The sequence below is a fragment of the Mobula birostris genome, chromosome 15 (genome assembly GCF_030028105.1).
Source record: "Mobula birostris isolate sMobBir1 chromosome 15, sMobBir1.hap1, whole genome shotgun sequence".
Classification (NCBI taxonomy): Eukaryota; Metazoa; Chordata; class Chondrichthyes; order Myliobatiformes; family Myliobatidae; genus Mobula; species Mobula birostris.
In genome coordinates this window covers 69,833,685-69,851,905 of record NC_092384.1, presented here as the reverse complement: position 1 = coordinate 69,851,905, position 18,221 = coordinate 69,833,685, and the positions used below count along the sequence as shown (strand labels likewise).

The 18,221-nt window shown below is 42.1% G+C and overlaps 1 protein-coding gene across 1 annotated transcript in view; it reads left to right on the top strand.

The window, feature by feature from the left end:
* The window catches only part of LOC140210726 (uncharacterized), a 201,209-nt gene extending 183,205 nt beyond the window's left edge, over positions 1-18,004 (top strand). The window contains exon 6 of the mRNA XM_072279953.1: positions 17,589-18,004. The gene's annotated coding sequence lies outside the window, so the exon portion shown is untranslated. The remainder of the gene's footprint in view (positions 1-17,588) is intronic.
* Positions 18,005-18,221: the final 217 nt, after the last annotated feature.

Genomic DNA, 18,221 nt, shown 5'->3' with positions numbered 1-18,221 from the left:
TCAGCAGGTCAGGCAGCATCTATGGAGAGGAATAGGTAGTTGACATTTCAGGACTGGAAAGAAAAAGGAAAAATGCCAGAAAAAAAAGACCGAGGGAAGAGGAACAAGCTAGAAGGTGATAGGTGAAGCCAGGTGAGTGGGGGAGGCGGGATGAAGTAAGAAGCTGGGAGGTGATAGGTGGAAAAGGCAAAGAGCTAGTGAGGAAGGAATCTGATGGGAGAGGAGAGTGGACCATGGAAGGAAAGAAAGGTGGCGACAGGGTAGTGTAATGGTTAGCACAACGTTTTAACCGGGTTCAATTCCCACTGCTGTCTGAGAGGAGCTTGTACGTTCTCCCTGTGACAGGATGGGTTTCCTCCAGGTGCTCTGGTTTCCTCCCACAGTCCAAATGTATACCGTTTGGTAGGTTAATTGGTCATTGTAAATTGTCCTGTGATTAAGGTGGGATTAGATCGGGGTATTGTTGGGTTCAAAGGGTTTGAAGGGCCTATTCTACTCAGTACCTCAATCAAATAAAATGAAAATAAAATAATATATGTACTTTGATAACAAATTTACTTTAAACTTTGAGAATTTCATGTTAAGTTTGAACGTTGCTTCATCTGGAACCAAGATTTCCTGTCTAGACAAAGGAAATTGAAGATAGGAAAGTCCTCCCCACCATTAAACACACCCACAAAGAGCTTTGTCACAAAAAAGCAGCATCCATGATCAGGGGCTCTCACCACCCAGGCCGTGACCTTTTCTTGGTGCTGCCGTCGGGAAGAAAGTGCAGGAGCATCAGCTCTCAGACCGGCCAGCAAGTATGTTAAGGACTCTTAGAGATATTTAGATAGGCACATGAATGTGAGGGCAATGGAAGGGTATGGACATCAGTTTAAATGGGATTAGTTCAGAATCATTTCTTACTTTTCAACCATTGGGCTCCTGAACCAGCATGGATAACGCTGCTCAACTCAATACAGAATTAATATGGGCTCACTTTCAATGACTCTTCAATTCATGCTCTCAATATTACTTACTTATTATTATTATTGTACTTGCACAGTTTGCCTTCTTTTGGCACATTGGTTGATTGACCGCTTTTGTCTGTGTGTAATGCCTGCCAGAAAATGAATCTCTGCGTACTATAGGGTGATATACAATTCTGCATATTTTGATAATAAACTTACTTAGAGCTTTGAACTTTGAGGTACACTGGAAAATAACATGATAGGTTATGATTAAGAGTACACAATAGCTAGCATTTAAATATATATGATTTACAATAAAATGCATTCCTTTTAAGAAGGAATCTAACAGGAATGCTGGTCCAACCGTTAATGACAGGAGAAATTGAACACAGTAATGAAAAGGCTCATAAGTGTCAAAAGTCAGGAAGCCCAAGGATTGGGAGTATTTTAGAATTTGTCAGAGGCTAACTCTGAACATAATGAGAGGCACAGAAAAAGTAGACAGACAATATCTTTTTCCAAGGGTTGAAACGTCTAATACCAGAGGGCATGCATTTAAGGTGAGAGGGGGTAATTTTAAAGGAGTTGTGAGGGGTGATGGTAGAAGCAAATACATTTTTTTTAGCATGTCGTACCAGACGTTCGGCCATTCTTGTCTGGTACCCTTATATTTTTTACAAGGCTGAGTGGCTAGCTCAACACTCAACCCGGCACGGATGGAAAGTGTGCTCGGGGGTGGCCTGACCTGGATTCGAACTCGGGAACCTTTGTTCTGAAGTCCGGCACTGATCTCACTGCGCCACCAGCCCGCCAGCCGGCCAGCCGGCCAGCAAATGCATTAAGGACTTTTAAGAGATATTTAGATAGGCACATGAATGTGAGGGCAATGGAAAGGTATGGACATCAGTTTAAATATGGGATTAGTTTACTTGGCCATTTGATTACAAATTTAATTGGTTTAGCACAGCTTTGTGGGCCGAAAGGCCTGTTCCTGTGTTGTACCGTTCTGTTTTCTATGTAACTCTTTGAAGAGAGTTTATATTGAAGTTCTTTTAGGGTGTATGAAAATGAAGTGTGATCTGTGAATACAGTGTACTTAGAAATTTGGAAGATTTCGATAAGATGCCACAGAAGAAGCTGAACAAAGTTAGAGCATGCAGAAATGTGGGTAATGTACTCATGTGGATTGAAAGTTGGTTAACAGAAAGCAAAGAGTGGGAAGAAACAGCTCCTTGGTTTGGCAGGCTGCAGCTAATGGGAATTTGTGTTTAGGGGCCAAAGATATCCATGATCTGTGCTCAAGTTTCAATGTTTGTTGATGACACAAAGCGGAGTGTTAATGTGAGGAGTGATGAGGATGCAACAAGGATTTAAGGTGATGTGGAGAAGCTGACTGAGGTGATTTACTTCATGTGCTAACTACATCTTTTCAATGGTGACAAGTTGGGAAATTTTGTTGTTCAACGGAATCCAGGTGTCCTTGTATGCAAATCGCCAGAAGGCAAGGGTCTCTCCTCAGGTTTTCTAATTCTTAAGTCCATACAATCTCAGCTTACTTGTTCTTTGCACCTGTAACAAGCCCATCATCCGTGGAGACCACCGACTGCACGTTCAATACCAGGAGCATATTTACAGTCCAAAATGATATAATACTTGAGGTAATATCTCACCAAGGGCCCAGAGGAGTGGTGAACCTCCAGTTCAGAATCAGAATCAAGTTTAAAATCATTTCATGAAATTTGTGGCAGCCGTACATTGCAATACATAGTAATAATTTCTAAAAAGTTATAAATTACAAGAAGAAATGCACACTAAAAAATTTAATTAAATAAGTAGTGCAAAAATACAGTGAAAAATAAGTAAGGCAGTGTACATGGGTTCATTGTCTATTCAGAAATCTAGTGGTGGAGGGAAAGAAGCTGTTCCTGAAATTTCGAGCGTGTGTTTTTAGGCTCCTGTACCTCCTCCATGATGGCAGCAATGAGAAAAGGGCATGTTCTGGGTGATGGGGGTCCTGAATGAAGGGCGTCTTATTTATGAGGCATCAGCTTTTGAAGGTTGCCCTCGATCCTGGGGAGCCCAGTATTCATGATGGAGTTAGCTGAGTTTACAATTTTCTGCAGCTTTTTCCTTGTTCAGCTTCCTCTTGTAAACAAGAACTAGTCTTCAGTTCTTAATGTAAATTGTAAGCTATAATCAGCGTGAAGTTAAAAGGACAACTTTGCAAACAACAGTCTATAGATTACAGAATGCTGATCCACAGTGTGTGGCTGACTGCTGAAGAGATGCAGTGTAAAACAATGTAATTACTTTAATTGGGCCTTCATCAAGCCAGACAAACCCTGGCTACTGAGCTGGGCCAATGCTCACACGAGATTAAATTGGGTTAAATTACCACATTTACACTGATGCCAAGGGCTTATGGTTTTGTGGCCAGTTTTGTAGATGTTACAAAGACAGGTGGAGGAGCAGCTACTGTTGAGGAAACATCGTCTTCAGAAGGATGTAGACCAATTTGGAGAATGTTCAAAGAAGAGACAGGTAGAATACAATGTATGGAAGTGTATGGTCATGAACTGTGGTAGAAATATAAAGGCGTAGACTAATTTCTAAATATGGATCAAATTCAGAAATCATAGTTGCAAAGGAATTTGTAGTTCCAAATGTGGGATTCTCTAAAGGTTAATTTGCAGGTTGACTTGTTGGTAAGGAAGGCAAATGCAATTTTAGCATTCATTTTGAGAAGACTGGAATGTAAGTGTAAGTATGTGAGACTAAGGCTTTATCAGGCATTGATCAGACTGCACTTGGAATATTGTGAGCAGTTTTAGGCCTCCTATTTAAAAGGATGTGCTGGTATTGGCCAGAGGAGGTTCATGGGAATGATTCGGGGAATGTAAGAGCGTTCAATGTCTCTGGGCCTGTATTTGCTGGAGTTTGAAAGAATGAGGTGGGATCTCCTTGAAATCTAACAAATATTGAAGGGCCTGGGTGGAGTGGATGTGGAGAGGATGTTTCCTATAGTGGGGAGTCTAGAACCTGAGGGTACAACCTCAGAATACAAAGATGTCCCTTTAAAATTGAGATGAGAAGGAATTTCTTTTGCCAGATAGTGTTGAATCTGCAGAATGAATTGCCAGGGTAGTGTAGTGGTCAACCCAACACCATTACAGTTAAGGCCATCAGAGTTCAGAGTTCAATTCCTATACCACCTGTAAGGTGTATGTCATCCCTGTGAAATGCTTGGGTTTTCCCAGGATTTCTGGTCTCGTCCCACAGTCCAAAGCTGTACTGATTAGGAGGTTAATCAGTCATTGTAAATGGTCCTGTGAGTTAAGTCCAGAGTTATTGGGCAGTGCAAGTCAAAAGGGTTGGAAAGGGCCTATACCATGTTGTATATATCTAAATAAAATAAATAAATAAATATGTGCCTGTTGTGTATTTAATATTTCAGTAATACTTGAGTAGTCTTGTTGGGTGCTTAAACATCCTTGCTCATTTAAATGATTCATTAATGCTTAAGCATTTTTGCTCATTTAAATGATTCATTACAGGATGTATGTATAAGTATGTTAATTGCCTATGTCATCACGTTACTACTTGATACATGTGCTCCTCACTTAAAGAAAAGACAAAGTTACACCCACATTTTCAGACTCCTGTGTCTTCCTTTGAACTAGTTACATGTATTTAAGGTACAAAACATAACAGAGCCCGTATCGTTGAGCGGAAGTTGATATTCTTGATCAGTAAGAGAGTCAAAGTTTATGGGGAGAAGGCAGAATTCTTGATCAGTAAGAGAGTCAAAGTTTATGGGGAGAAGGCAGAAGAATGAGGCTGAGAAGGATAATAAATCATCCATGATGAAATGTCAAAGCAGACTCAAAAGGCCAAATGGCCTAATTGTACTCCTTTGTCTAATGGTCTTTTTTACATTTCCCATTCTACCTGAGCTCAGCAGGGAGGATACAGCTACCAAGTTAATCTCACTGATGAATCATTTATGTTTTTCTTTTATACCAGATAATCTATTGACCATAAATAAAATGGTAAAATTACTTATTTACAATTTTTCTTCCCTGCTAGACTCATTTACAGACTTGGGTATTTGCCATGTAATTGTAAATTGTTAATAATTAAAGAATTGCAATATCCTTACAGCTCAGCCAGTGGTAAGTAGGGCGGAGTATAGAATGGGCCATGTTGTAACTTGGTACTTTAAAGTGACGCACCTTCTTGAAAAAGTGTATCATTCCAGGAAAGTTGGTCCTAGTCCAGATCTGATGAAGGGTCCCTGGCCAGAAGGGTCTCTTCCCACTGATGCTGTTTGACTTGATGAGAGTTTCCAGAATTCAAGTTTCTGATTCTAGCATCTGCAGTTTGTTTTTCTATTTTTTGTTGAAATTAATTCTGAATTTTCACAGACCCACTGCTGGAGAATTGCCTCCGTGATCCTACAGTAAAATAGCCCTGGCCCAGAATTCAAAATGAATGGGCCCAAACCCAGAGGAGAAAGGAGAAGGGTTGGGCATGGGGCTTGCAAACCCATCCTGTTAAAACCCAGTGCTACAGAAAAGCCAACAGAAGCTGAGGAATTCATTCCTTGGAAAGGAAGGATCTTTGCCTAGAAGCCACAGGGGTAATCAATCTTTGTCCCAGGACAGAGGACTCTGGCGAGCTGCTGATGACGTCCCCTCTCCCAGCAGGGGTAACGGGCTTAAGAAGAAGAAAATCCAACTTTTTACTAATCAGAAAGGGATTCCAGTCCACAGAACACAAGGGAGGAGTTATTCTTTAATTGATTAATTGTTTATTTTAATTATACTTCTAGCTTAAAAATATTAATATTACTGTAGAGGAGATCTCAGCATTAGCCTGTTTTAGAATATTTGAAAGACGTGTTTAAAAGAATTTAGGCACATCATTGAATAAAGGGATATAGGCCAAATGCAGGGAAATATGTGGCCTATCCGGAATTTTACAAAGTTACAACATGACTTCATGACCCTTAAACTCAGTGCCTTGTCTAGTGGAGGTAAGCATGCCACATGCCTTCTTTACCATCCCATTAACTTGTGTGGCCACTTTCAGAGAGTTATTGACCTGGACCCCAAGATCCTTCAGCACATCAGCTCTTTAACGGGTCTTACATTGACTTTGTAGTTTCCCTTTGCGTTTGATCTCTCAAAGCGCAACGCCTCTTCTGCAGTAGTTAACACAGGATAAGATTAGCTTTGTTTGTCACATGTACAGTGAAGCATCGAAACGCTTCATTTGCTTCATCTGCGCCAAATCAAATCAGCAAGGATTGTGCTGCACAGCCTGCAATTGTCTCCACTCATCTGGCCCCCGCGACTCACTAACCCTAACTGTAAATCTTTGGAATGTGGGAGACAAGAGGAGCACTCAGAGGAAACCTAGGGAAGTGGCTCCTTACAGACAGGAATTGAATCCCGAGTTGGCGCTGTAATAACGTTATGCTAACTTCTGTGCTGCCGCGTTCCCCCTAGTCTTCAATTCTCACATTTTTCAAAGATGTTTTAAATTCTTTTTTGAATATAAGAGTAAGGAGGTCACGTAGCAGCTATACTGAACATTGACGAGGTCTCATGGAGCATTGCGTGCAATTCTGGTTGCCCCATTACAGGAAGAATGTAATGGCTTTAGAAAGAGTACAAAGAGGTTCATTAGGATGTTCCCTGGATTAGAGGGTATGAGTCTAAAGGAGAGGTTGATCAAACTTGGTTTGATTTCTCTGGACCAACTCTGTGGAGACCAGATAGAAGTTTAGCCATAGATAAGATAGTCAGTATGAATCATTTTCCTGGAGGAAAAATGTCAAATACTAGAGGATATGCATTCCACATGAGAAGGGGAAGTTAAAGAGATGTGCAGGGTAGGTATTTTGCACAGATAATGATAGATATCTGGAAAGAGCTGCTAGGGTTGGTGATTTCAAAGTCAAAGTAAAATTATTATCAAAGTATGTATACCTCACCAGATACAACCGGATTCATTTTCTTGAGAGCATTCACACTAAATGCAAGAAATAGAGTAAAATCAGTGAAAGACCGCACCCAACAGGATAGATGAACAACCAAGTTGTAAGAGGCAACAAGCTGTGCAAATACAAAAAGAAAGAAAAAAAGAAATAAAAGTAATAATATAAATAAATAAACAATAAATATTGAGGTAAAGAGTCCTTCAAAGTGAGTCCATAGGTTGTAAAGTAAAGGCATCCGTTAGTCTTGCGAGACCATGGATCTGCGCCTGGAAAGTCTTCACTCTCCAGGGTGCAGTCCTGGGCAAGGTTGTATGGAAGACCAGCAGTTGCCCATGCTACAAGTCTCCCCTCTCCATGACACCAATGTTGTCCAAGGGAAGGGCATTAGGACCCATACAGCTTGGCACCAGTGTCATCACAGAGCAATGTGTCATTAAGTGCCTTGCTCAAGGACACAACATGTTGCCTTGGCTGGGGCTCGAACTCACGACCTTCAGGTCACTAGTCCAATGCCTTAACCACTTGGCCACGTGCCCACATGGTTGTGGGAACAGTTTAATGATCCGGTGACTGAAGTTGAGTGAAGTTATCCTCTCTGGTTCAAAAGCCTGATGGTTGAGGGGCGATAACTGTTTCTGAACCTGGTGGTATGAGTCCTGAGGCTCCTGTACCTTCTTTCTGATGGCATCAGTGAGAAGAGACCATGACCTAAGTGGTGGGGGTGGAGAAAGTCCCTGATGACAGATGCTGCTTCATGCAATGGCGCTGTGCTGGTGAAAGTTGATACAACAGTAGCATTTAAGAGGCTCTAAGGTAGACACACGGATATGCAGGGAATGGAGGGATGTCGACATTGTACAGGTAGAAGAGAATTAGTTTAATTTGGTGTTGTGTTCAGCACAAACATCATGAAGCAAAGGGTCTGTACTTATGTTGTATTATTCTATGTTTCAATACCAGCAATTATCTAGTTTTTAGGCTAGATCTGGAGTAAAAATAATTTCATTTTACTATTTTCCTTTATATTTTTCTATTGTAAATGACATTAAACAATCTTGAAAATTCCAGGGATTTGCCAATTTTGACTTCTTTGAAATCACGGCTACTATCTTGTAACTCTCTTGGATAATCATTGTTGGCTATCTTGCGTAAGCAAGGTAATGGAGGTGTAAAGCACTCCTTCCCTCCGCTAGCCCGCAAGTCACCCTTGGGCAATGTGTATCATCTGCTTAGCCCCTACTCCGACCAAGGTCATGTGAAGCTATGGGAGATCGTGGTGGATTGCCTTATGAGCAGCTGGTGCGTATCACAAGTCCTGGTTATATGACCACTGATACCAAGCAGAAACTCTATGAAGAGTAATGATAATGGCTGGGGTCACCCATCTTGTAAGCACACTGCCCAGAAGAAAGGAACGCAAAGTACTTCTGTAGGAAAATTTGCCAAGAGCAATCATGGTCATGGAAAGAGCATGATTGCCCACGACACACGGTATATAATAATGATGAATGGAGGCTGGGACAACAGGTGATAGGAAGAATGTGACAGATGACCATGCAATGAAAACTCCTGAAGAACATGCAGTAGGAATCAGGGACCCAGCAGGAATGTCCCAGCTTTGTAAAGTTTTCTGTTGACATTTTGGTAGAGTGACCACTGGAGGGCAGTGCAGGCTCAAAAAGCACAGAGAGTGGCGCTCGGTTGTAAGGTCTCCGGAAAGTGCAGTTTACTCTGGATTTTAAATAGGAAAAGTTTTTGAATTAAATAAAATGTTTGCTGTCCATTTATACTACTGATATAGTCCGAGTCTGTTAATATGTTTGTACAGAATCTGACAGAAATTGGTTTCACTTATTGAGATCAGAATTGTAGAGTATTCACAATACAGAAGGCTGTTTGGTCCATTCAGTTAGTACAGGTCAATAAAGACTTACACAGGTCAATAAAGATTTTACTTCCCAGAACCAGCTCTGTAGCCTTGCAGGTCACAGCAGTGAAAGGATACATCCAAGTCCTCTTTAAATGTGGTGAGGGTTTCTACCTATTCCACCCTCAAGGCAGTGAATTCCAGACACCCCATACCTTCTGTGTGAACACACACAAAATGTTGGAGGAACTCAGCAGGTCAGGCAGCATATATGGAAAGGAATAAAAAGTCGGCATTTTGGGCCAAGATGCTTCATCAGGATTGGAAAGTAAAGGGGCAGAAGACAGAACCAAGAAGGTGCGGTGACAAGAATAAGTACAAGCTGGCAGGTGATAGGTGAGGGGGGAGATAGGTGGGTGGAGGTGGGGAGGGAATGAAGTTAGAAGCTGGGAGGTGATAGGTGGAAGAGGTAAAGGGCTGAAGAAGAGGCAATCTGATAGAAAAGTACTATGGGATGAAAGGAGGAGGGGCACCAGAGGGAGGTGATGGACAGGAGAGGAGGTAAGAGGACAGCCAGAATGAAGAATGGAAAAATCGATAAGGAGAGAGGGGGGAGAAATTAGCATAAATTAGAGAAATTGATTTTCATGCCATCAGATTGGATGCTATCCAAATAGAATATGACGTTTTGCTCCCCCAATCCAAGTGTGGCCTCATCATGGTAGAATATCAGAATGGGAATGGGAAGTTGAATTGAAATAATTTTTCCTCATCTCCTCTCTTAATTCCTCCAATCGTACTCGAAATGTATGCTCCCTGGTTTATGATCCCTCTGAAAAGGGAATTGGATTATTCTGTTTCCCTTGATCCAGGTCATAAATATCCCAGGTGCATCTCCCCTCGGTTTCTGCTGTCCCAAAGAAAAGAATCCCAACGTATCCTGTCCTTTGCAAGCAGAGGGAACTGCAGATGCTGGAACCTGGAGCAGCAAACAATCTGCCGGGGGATCTTTGAGTTCGGAAAGGAATTGTCAATGTTTTGGTATACACTATTGTCCCATTCTTTGTTGGAGTTCTGGATCAACATTCAAATTACTTCAAGAAGGTGACTGTTTTTGAGTGGCTCCGTGGGTTGCACCGCAAACTGGAAGGTCAAGGTGTCAAGTCCCAGTGCTGACTATCCATGGATCATTTTCCTGAGTGAGAGACTGCTGCAGAAAAAAATAAAAAGTGGCTTCTTGCATATGTTTCATACTACATCAAGAAAGCAGCATCCGTCATCAAGGACCCCACAACATCCAGGCCATGCTTTCTTCTCATTGCTACCATCACAGAAGTCTTAGGACCCACACCACGAGGTTCAGGAACCATTATTACCCTACAGCCATCTGGTGTGGATAAGTTCAATCACCACAACTCTGAACTGATTCTACAGCCTACAGACTCTTTTTCAAGGGCTCTACAACTCATGTTCTCAGTATTATTTTTATTTGCAGTTTGTCTCCTCTTGCACGTTGGTTTTCTTGTTAGACTTTGTGTCTTTAGAGTCATAGAATCATAGACTCGGTACTGAAACAGTCCCTTTGGCCCATCTAGTCCATGCCAAACTATTAATCTGATTGGTCCCATTGACCTACACCTGGCACCATAGCCCTCCAAACCCCTTCCATCCATGTAACTATTCAAATTTATCTTAAATGTTCAAATGTTTACATACAGTTTTTTCATTAATGTTATTGTATTTTTTTCCTGTAATGCCTGCAAGAAAATGAATGTCAATAGTAACATAAACATACCTTGATAATAAATTTACTTTGAACTTATGGAACCTATCAGTGAGCTTGTAGCTTAGCTTATACCTCGACAACATCTTCCTGCCTTAAGCCCACCCCTTGATCCGTATCCCACCAATCTATCCACACTGTTTAAATGTGCTCAAAGATTAGAGAATTCCAGAGGTAAACTACTGTCTGGATGAAGAATTTTCTTCTCATCTCCATCTTAAGTGATCAATCCTTTATTTTGAGGCAATGACCCTTGGTTCTGGACATACTAGCTGCGGAAATATTGTCCTTCCATTTACCTTGCCAAGCCACGTTAAAATTATATTATATCAGAATCAGGTATTTTGAGTGGCTCAGTGATTTGCAGTGAGTTGTTGAAAGGTCAAGGGGTCAAGCCCCAGTGCTGACTATCCAAAGATTATACTCCAGAGTGAGAGACTGCTGAAGAAGAAATTGTCATCTTCCTGTTAGTTTGAACCCATCTGGCCATTCTCCTGTGAGTTCTCTCATTAACAAAGCATTGTTTCTCACAGAACTATCACTCTTAGTTCTTAGTTTTTTTTTATTTTGTACCATTCTCAGTAAACTCTAGAAAATCCAAGATCAACAGTTTCTGAGATACTCAAACCACCCTGTCTGGCACCAACAAACATTCCACAGTCAAAGGCACTTAGGCCACATGTTTTCCCCATTCTAATGTTTGGTCTAAACAACAACTGATTAGATATTTGCATTATTGAGCAGGTATACATGATAAAGTGGCCACGGAGTGTATGTTCCACTCAGTGTACTTTTGTGGGATACTGCCACATCCATCATCAAAGCAGCATCATTCATCAAAGGCTCCCACCATCCAGCCCATGCTTTCTTCTCGCTGCCACCATCAGGCAGGAGGTTATTGACATATTGTATGTTGTGAAATTTGTTTTGCTTATATATTCTAACATATAATTCCTCTGAATGTTGGAACATATTGGCTCAATTGCCTCATCTTTCTTTGACGAGCAATGGCTCCTTCACAGGAAGACACCAGGTGGGCTTTTATTGCACTCCTATCACCAGTGTATCTTTAGATTGGGAGATCTGGTCTTTATCTATTAATCCTTGTGCTGTTTCACCAAGCACTATATAATTCCATAGGGATATCGAGAAAATTATCTTGTCCTGATGCATCGGGGCTTGGTTTGTAAGATGTTGTGCCCAAGACTGTGAGGAACCATAGAGATTTATGGACACAGCTCAGCACATCACAGAAACCAACCTCCCTTCCAGGGACTCTGTCTACAATTCCCGCCACCTTGATAAAGCAACCAGCATAACCAAAGTTCCTACCCACCCTGGACATTCTCCCTTCTATCAGGCAGAATATAAAAAAAGCCTGAAAGCAACTCACCACTAGGCCCAGTGACAGTTTCTATCTTGCTGTCATAAGACTTTTCAATAGTCCTATAGTGCAACAAAACTCTTGACCTCACAAAGTACCATGTTAAAGCTTTGCACTTTTTTCTTTCTTTACCTATCTATTTAGCTAGCTATTTGTCTATTCATCTATCTATCTAGCTATTTATCTATTCATCTATCTATTTATCTATTCCTCTATCTATCTATCTATCTATTTATCTATCTATCCATCTATCTACCTATTTATTTATTGCGATAGTGTACAGAATAGACCCTTCTGTTCCCCTGAGCCGTGCCACCCAGCAAACCCCTGATTTAACCCTAGCCATCACAGGACAACTTACAACGACCAATTGTTATGATTATGAGGACACGCAGTCCCCTTTTATTGTCATTTAGTAATGTATGCATTAAGAAATGATACAATATTTTTCCAGAATGATATCACGAAAACACATGACAAACCGACTTAAAAACTAACAAAAAACCACATAATTATAACATATAGTCACAACAGTGCAAAGCAATACCGTAATTTGATAAGAACAGACCATGGCACAGTAAAAGGCTCAAAGTGTCTCGAAAGTCCCATCATCTCACGCAGACGGTAAACCTCCAGCGCCGCCAACTTGCCAATGCAGCATCCCGGAAGCATCCGACCACAGTCCAATTCCGAGTCTGTCCAAAAGTTCTGAGCCTCTGACCACCTCTTTGACACCGAACACCGAGCACCATCTCTGCTGAGCGTTTCGACCCTGGTCCCGGCAACAGACGATATGCAAAGCCGAGGATTTGGGGCCTTCCCCTTCGGAGATTCTCGATCACACAGTAGCAGCGGCAGCGAAGCAGGCATTTCAGAAGTTACTCCGGATGTTCCTCTGTGCTTCTCACGGCTGTCTCCATCAAATCCGGATTGTGCACGGCCCCCTAGTTACACATAATCGATATTCATTCGGGATGGCTGTGCGCACTGCCATCTTCTCCTCCCTCCAGTCCTAACCTACCAACCGGTAAGTATTTGGACGGTGAGAGCAAACCAGGGCACCAGAGGAAATCCACACAGTCATAGAACAAACTCCTTACAGTCAGCAGAGGGAATTGAACCCGGTCACTGGTACTTTAAAGCATTGAGCACTACGCTGTCATAGCATCAGCCTGCACTGCACTTCCTCTGTAAGCGTGGCACTTTATTCTGCATTCTGCTATTGGTTTACCAATACACTATTGTGATGAAATGATCTGTATGGACAGTATGCAAAAAAAATGACTTTTACTGTACCATGAGACAATAATATTAAACAAGTTACACTTTCACCCAAACATGGTTGTGATAGAGAACACCATGCCATTTGGTTTTCTATTTTCTCCTTGTATCTTCATGTTAGCTCTCAGCGATTTGGTTGCAGGGACACCCAGGGTCTGTGAGCATCAACACATTTCAATATCTCATCCTTTAAAAATACTACTTTTATTCCCTTTCCATGAAATTGGATCACTTCATGTTTGTGTGGATAGTGGAGAGCTGAACCCGAGAGCGCCCCGTCATTCACAGCTTCAAAAACGCACATGGAAACATAGAAACATAGAAAATAGGTGCAGGAGTAGGCCATTCGGCCCTTCGAGCCTGCACCGCCATTTATTATGATCATGGCTGATCATTCAACTCAGAACCCCACCCCAGCCTTCCCTCCATACCTCACTTATTCTTGCTCTCCATTACTTATCCATGCCCCATTCTTCAATCCCCATTAATCTCTCAATCCCAACTTTCATAACATCCCATGTGTTACCTTATCCAAAGCTTTCTGAAAGTCCTAATTGTACCACAGTCTCTCTGTTCCCAATATCTCTGACTCCATCACACTGAGCACTGGATCCCCACAAGGCTGTGTGCTTAGCCTATTGCTGTTTACACTGCTAACACATGACTGTGCAGCCAGATTCAAGGAGAACCTGATCATTAAATTTGCTGATGATACCACAGTGGCGGGGGTCATCAGCAAAAATGATGAGACAATGTACAGGGAGGAGGTCAAACACCTAGAGAGCTGGTGCAGGGATAACAACTTGATGCTTAATGTTACCAAAACCAAGGAGATCATCATCGATTTCAGACGGTCTCAGCCTGAGCACACACCCCTCAGCATCAGTGGCTCCACAGTGGAGAGAGTGGAAAACATCAAGTTCCTTGGGGTGCAGATCTCAGACAATCTCACCTGGTCCAGGAACACCACTGGGATTGTGAAATGGGCCCAGGAGAGATTGCACTTTCTGAGGAAGCTTAAACAAGCATCACTCCCCACTAACATCTTAACTACATTCTACAGAGGCGTGGTTGAGAGTGTGCTGACCTTTTGCATCACAACCTGGTACTCCAGCTGCAGTGCTGTCGACAATATAGCTTTGCAGAGGGTGGTTAGGGGTGCAGAGAAGGTTATTGGGGTCTCCCTACCTTCTGTCCAAGACCTCTTTCAGAGTCGATGCCTTTAGAAGACACGGTACATCATCAAAGACCCCTCACACCCTCTCCATGAACTGTTTGTTCTTCTGCCATCAGGGAAACATTACAGGAGCATCAAAACTAAAACCACAAGGCTACTAAACAGCTTCCTCCCACAGGCAGACAGACTGCTAAATAGCTGCTCCACCTGACTCTGCTTTGGACACTTTTAACTTGCACTGGACACTTATAACTGGTTTTAACTGACATGTGGCTGTTGTGTTTTACTATTTATTGTTATGTTTGTTATTTAGTGCTGCGTTTGTTATGTTATGATTGCACTGCCCCTGAGAAACGCTGTCTCATTCTGCCCTGCAGAGCTGATGTATGGTTAGAATGACAATAAAGTTTTTTAAATCTTTGAATCTAAACTGGTTAAAAATCTCAAACAAAAATCAGTTCACTGAAAGTAACTCAAAATTCATCACAAATTTCTTCCACTCAGTAAATCATTTGTTTGATATGCCTTCATTCATATTGTATTTTCTCTTTCTCTCTGTCACTCTCTTTCTCCCTCACCTTTTCTCTTCCTCTCTCCTTTTTCTCTCAAGATGTTGGTTAAGACCATAAAACCATAAGACACAGGAGCAGAATAGGTTATTTGGCCCATCAAGTCTGCTCTGCCACTCTATCATTGCAGATTTATTATCCCTTTCAACCCCATTCTCCTTACTTCTCCCCATAAGATCTGACTTGTGAACATTGTGGGAATGCTATGTTGATACTTGTGTGCCAACAGTTCTTATTTTGCTTTCTCCCTGCAATATATATATTGTAAAGATATATTGCAATTAAAATTGAACTCCAGACTCCAAAGCCCCAAGCTGTAATTGTGTCTCACTAACTGCTACGCTACAGTGGCGCCATTTTGTAATTTATTGTCTGTTATTTTAATTTTTATATTTTTAATATGTATTGTACTGTACTAGTGCTGCAAAGTAATAAATTTCACGATATATACCAATGTGCCAAGTGGTTAAGTCGTCAGCCTAGTGATCTGAAGGTCGCTAGTTCGAGCCTTGGCTGAGGCAGCGTGTTGTGTCCTTGAGCAAGGCACTTAACCACACAGTGCTCTGTGACGACACCGGTGCCAAGCTGTATTGGTCCTAATGCCCTTCCCTTGGACAACATCGGTGGTGTGGAGAGGGGAGACTTGCAACATGGGCTTCCATACAACCCTGCCCAGGCCTGCACCCTGGAAACCTTCCAAGGCGCAAATCCATGGTCTCATGAGACTAACGGATGCCGATATAATACCAATGATGCTAAACCTGATTCTGATCTGAATTGCGGGCTGCCCCCAGCATATCCTTAGGTTGTGTGAATTGTGAACACAAGTGAGCCATTTCTCTGTATGTTGCTTGATTTATTACTTACTGAGACCAGGCGAGTAACAGGCCCTTTGAGCCACACTGCCCAGCAATTCCTGATTTACTCCTAGTCCAATCATGAGACAATTTACAACGACCAATTAACCTACCAACTGGCACGTCTTTGAACTGTGAGAGGAAACCAGAGCACGTGGTCACGGGCAGAGTGTACAAACTCCCCACAGGCAGCCGTGGGAATTGAACCCAGTCACCTATACGGAAAAGCATTGTGCTGACCACAACGCTACCTTGCCATGGCATCGAATCTGAATCTGAGGCTTATGTCAGCATGGATGATCTGGGCTGAGGAAGCTATTTCTGTGCTGTACAACACCCTCAGTGTACAATTCTATGACTCTCTGCCCCTCTCCCTTCCACCCAGCTTAGTAAGTAATAAATAAACGTGTCCTTGATCTGAACCTGTTTACTGCATCGTTGATCCGAATCTGTTTACTGCATCGATGTTTTTGGTGCTGGTTATTAGACTTGATGTCTGTAGATTTAATTATCTTGTGCTTTTTATTTTCGCACCATCTCCTTGACAGGTGAAGGCTTTCCAATCATAACCGCTGTAAGAAAAAAACATCAGTAATCTGACAGGGGCTCATAAATCAGACCACCTCCCTCTTTCTGACAGGGCCCCTGCTATTTTTAATTCCCACTTCCCCCACCAGCCGCTCCATTGCATGGACCCCAAGTGGGGAGAGCTTGGCGTGCCTGAGGATTCGTGGACTGCCGTTTAACAGGTGCAGCTTGAGGGAGGACAGGTTGCTGTAGGTCACAGACAGCTACTTGTATTCCTGTCACCCGAGATGTAGCAGGCCAAACTGCAACATCCACCATGTGATATTAAGTTGCATTGGCAGCCTGCCTTGGGGTCTTGTCATCAATTACTGAAGGAGAGCGTTGGTTTTCCAGAGTTAGATTCTGCAGTGATCTAAATCCCCTCACGACAGATGTAACAGTTTAGTCATCTTCAGCCTGCTGGTCATTCAGCTCAGTAATTGGAGGATACCATTTCCTACATTAAAATTATGCAGTTCTGAAAAAAAATCGTTCAAAACAGCAGGACCAGTAAAGTTCCCCAGTCAGGTGGAGATTATTGCAAGGTGCGCTGAGGTACAGGCACAACGAAAACTTGCATGGAATAGCGTCAGAGGCACATAGATACAGATAGCCAACAGAGCATAAATTATACATAAATTATACAAAGTGAAGAGAGTGAGGAAAAATTCTGTGTAAAGGAAGAGGACCAGAGTGCACAAAAAAGACACAATCAGAGACAGTCATTGAGCACATCTACAAGGAAGGCTGCCACAACAATCACAAATAGCAGAGGTCACAGAACAGATCCCCGTGGAACCCTACTGATCATAGACCTGTAGGCCTAATGTGCTCCGTGTGTCTGTGGGCAAGCCAATTTTGAAACGATGCAGAGAAGTTTTTTTTCTGGATCCCATGCCTCCTGACATTCTGAATGAAGCTACATGGGGACTCTTGGCAATCAGCTCTGCTCTCTCTGCAATGTGTTCCTTTCCACGCAGGTTTCCAATATCCCATGAGAGTTCTGATAAAGCAGTAACTCAATAAAAGTCAAGATTTAGGTTTATTTGTCATGTGTACGTTGAAGTTCAAAGTTCAAAGATTCAAACTACACTTATTATCAAAGTATCTATGCCGTATACAAACCTGGGATTTGTCTTCCTACAGGCAGCCACAAAACAAAAACCATGGAACCCGTTCAAAGAAATACATCAAACCCCCAATGCGCACCAAGAACTCAAATCAGGCCAACGGCAAAAACAGAGCGAAAAACACAGGATATAAAACACCAACCCACAAAGTCATTGGAAGAGTCCAGGCATATTCAGAGTAGCTCAGTTCTGTTCAATCTTGTGCTGTGTTGTACATTAACTTCAGGCCACAGGGCAGCATACATCATCAAGGACCACCACCAGCCGAGCCATGCTCTCTTCTTGCTGCTGCCAGTGAGAATGACGTACAGGAATCTTATGTCCCACACCATCAGGTCCAGGAAACCATCATGTTCCTGAAGCAGCGTGGAAATCATTACTCGCTACAACACCGAACTGATCTCTGAATGTAACCTATAGACTCATTTTCAAGGATTCTACAACTCATGTTCTCAATTATTTATTTATTATTGTTGTTGCTGTTTTGAATGTACACAGTTTGTCTTCTCTTGCACATTGGTTACATGTCTGTCTTTGTAGTTTTTCATTCAATCTATTGTAATTCTTTGTTCTACTGTGAATGCCTGCAAGAAAATGAATCTCAGGTGACAGATATGTACTATCATAATAAATTTACTTTGAACTTTGA